At 37.6% G+C, this 2626-nt stretch overlaps 2 non-coding genes across 2 annotated transcripts; one reads left to right on the forward strand and one right to left on the reverse strand.

The window, feature by feature from the left end:
• Positions 1 to 1440: 1440 nt before the first annotated feature.
• LOC125024650 lies at positions 1441 to 1600 on the forward strand. The gene has a single exon (XR_007114785.1). It is a non-coding gene; the product is annotated as a U1 spliceosomal RNA (small nuclear RNA).
• Positions 1601 to 2200: 600 nt separating this feature from the next.
• On the reverse strand, positions 2201 to 2318 carry LOC125024651. The gene has a single exon (XR_007114786.1). It is a non-coding gene; the product is annotated as a U5 spliceosomal RNA (small nuclear RNA).
• Positions 2319 to 2626: the final 308 nt, after the last annotated feature.

Raw genomic sequence — 2626 nt, forward strand, 5'->3', positions numbered from 1 at the left:
ACAAGTTTGAAAGGATTGGATGCTTGCAGATAGCCTTTTTACGTGTGTGTCTTGGAGCCCCTGAATGCCACACAGGGATCGAGCGACTTGAGTGGGTCCAGGAGTAAACCTCCCTCCGACTCAGACGCGGCCAAATAGCCCCTGACCTATGCCGCAAAGGTGGCTCGATACCCGAGCCATCCAATGGCAATGGAGCAATTAGCCCTTTGCCCACAAGACTCCACGACCTCGTCAGAAAGTCGGTATAGCTCTCTCTACTATTGATACCCTAGTTTCAGTCAAACATAGCGCCCTGGGAAACACCCAATTTTTCCCAAATCATGAGAAGCTTGGCTTCCATCAGCTAAGTCCTATGGCGCCGGAGGGTGAGGTAACGCCAGCGGTTTAGAGAGATCTTATTAAGCATTTATCCTTTTTTTGAATATAACACACGGCCTCCAAGACAAATTGGGGGTGTGGGTGCGGTGTATGGTCCGACTGAAAGTGAATAAAGTTTAGACTGCCGAATCATACATCGATTTTCTTGCTGAACTATTTGCCATTGACAAAGCTATTGATATTTTGCTCTATCGACGACCCACGATAGAATATTTATTTTTCTTCCGATCATTAAGTTTCACTTAAAGCAATTAACATCCTTAGAAACGCACAAAAATGATTGCTGGGTATTTTTTAAAAAATCATGCGTAAGTTACACGGTGCCATAAATCAATCAAGCTAATATGGGACCAGGCCACTCTGTATCCATGGCAATGACAGAGCTGACAAATTAGCCGGGTCAACTGACGATTAGGAAATTACCATAATTCGTACAGATCTCAGGTGTTTTGTGTCCTCTTATAAAAGCAAAATACTCTCCTGTGCAAAGTGAGTGGGGACCAACCTCCAATCACAAACAAAATCAAAGGAACACAATAGAGCCCGTGGGAACACCTCCCACAGAAAGAAAGAAGAGAAGAGGTGGTGTTGGCAACGCCTAAGAACAAACACGCCCACAAGACTCACCCACCTCACACCATACAATCTAAAAAAGATTCCATCCACAATGGCCCCATTGCACAGCCATCTACAATAGCCCATATCCTCATAACCTAGCCATAAATTCAATAATAAACAGACAAACCCATAAAAAATACTGCAGAATAAACAATATATACCATATCGCAACACAAATCTATTATCCGAATAATGAAAAATAATAACTAAAGAATTGGCCTTTTCTAGGGAGACAAAACTTTATGACGCTTATATAGATTGATAGGAATAATATAGATCCATTTGGCTAAATAACCTTTGCCATGTGGCCGCTGGTATGATAGCCAAAAATCCAACAAAAAAAAAAAAAAAAAAATCAAACTGTGATATTTGTTATACAATATTGTATGCGCCGTAACTTCTCAGTAGAGGCGGGCGTGGGTCGGATGCGTGTCTTCGGAGAGCATACTTACCTGGCACAGATATAACCTGATCCACGAAGGCGGTTTTCCCAGGCGAGGGCTCACCATTGCACTCCGGTGGGCCGACCCCTGCGATTTAACCCAAATGTGGTTAAACTGAGTGCAATTTTTGGTAGCGGGGACTGCGTTTCGCGCTATCCCCCTTACAATATTGGTTTTAAACAAAAAATTATACTTAGCCACTGTCGCCTTATGAAGCTCTTCTCTGCTTGCTTCTTCTTAGCTTGAGTTTGTCAAGCAGCACCCACTGGAAGAAAAGTGCTAATGATAACACTGATATGTATTCCGAAAGCACACAAAATATTACAAAATCACCGTTCGAGGAATATTGATGTATATCGCACACGTGTAAAATATCGAAAAGCAGAAGAAAATCCAGATCAAGTATCATGGTAGTCTTTATTTTGGGAACAATAAAGCATTTTTAACGATTTAAGTAATATGCATGGTTATGGGCAATATTATAGGTGCTGTGTGATCGGTCTTTTAATGAGGAATAATGAACAAGTTGATCTAAAGGTAATGTAAATGAGGTTGTGTATGCTAGAATATTAATTGCAACTATACGTTTTTTTTTTTTTTTTTTTTTTTTTTGTGCGAAAAGCTCATTATGTTTAGCATAAATTTCTTTCATTATTGATTTTTTTAAGTCGAAATGCAAGATTGGTACTACTCAGTTGATATGAAAAGCTAGGTTCCTCATATATAGACTATGTATTGCAATATAAGCTTATAGCTTGTTGAACACCAGGGAAGTGGGCTATAGAGAAATTGAGTAAGACTCATCCGAGTTGTTCCACGCCACGGAATATGTAGTAAAAGGCAAAATATTTATAATCCATTTAAGGGAAACCAGAGCAACAAATGGGAACCTTAGTACCAATAAAGTGATCGAGTGCATTATAAGAAAGTATAGCTAAGATACATATATTGAACAGAAATTCTGCTATTTTGTTAAATAAAAATCAACGCATGTAATAGGAATATGTATATTCATGATATATTAAATGGTGTATTAATATACATTTAGATACATATATTTATATATTTTTTTATGTTGTATATACATAATTGATATATATATAAAATTTAAATATACATGTAATATATATATTACATATAGATTTATTATATTAATTGTACATATATATTTATGTAAATAAAAATAT

Source organism: Penaeus chinensis, unplaced genomic scaffold (assembly GCF_019202785.1).
Source record: "Penaeus chinensis breed Huanghai No. 1 unplaced genomic scaffold, ASM1920278v2 CTG_1908, whole genome shotgun sequence".
NCBI classification, from domain to species: Eukaryota; Metazoa; Arthropoda; class Malacostraca; order Decapoda; family Penaeidae; genus Penaeus; species Penaeus chinensis.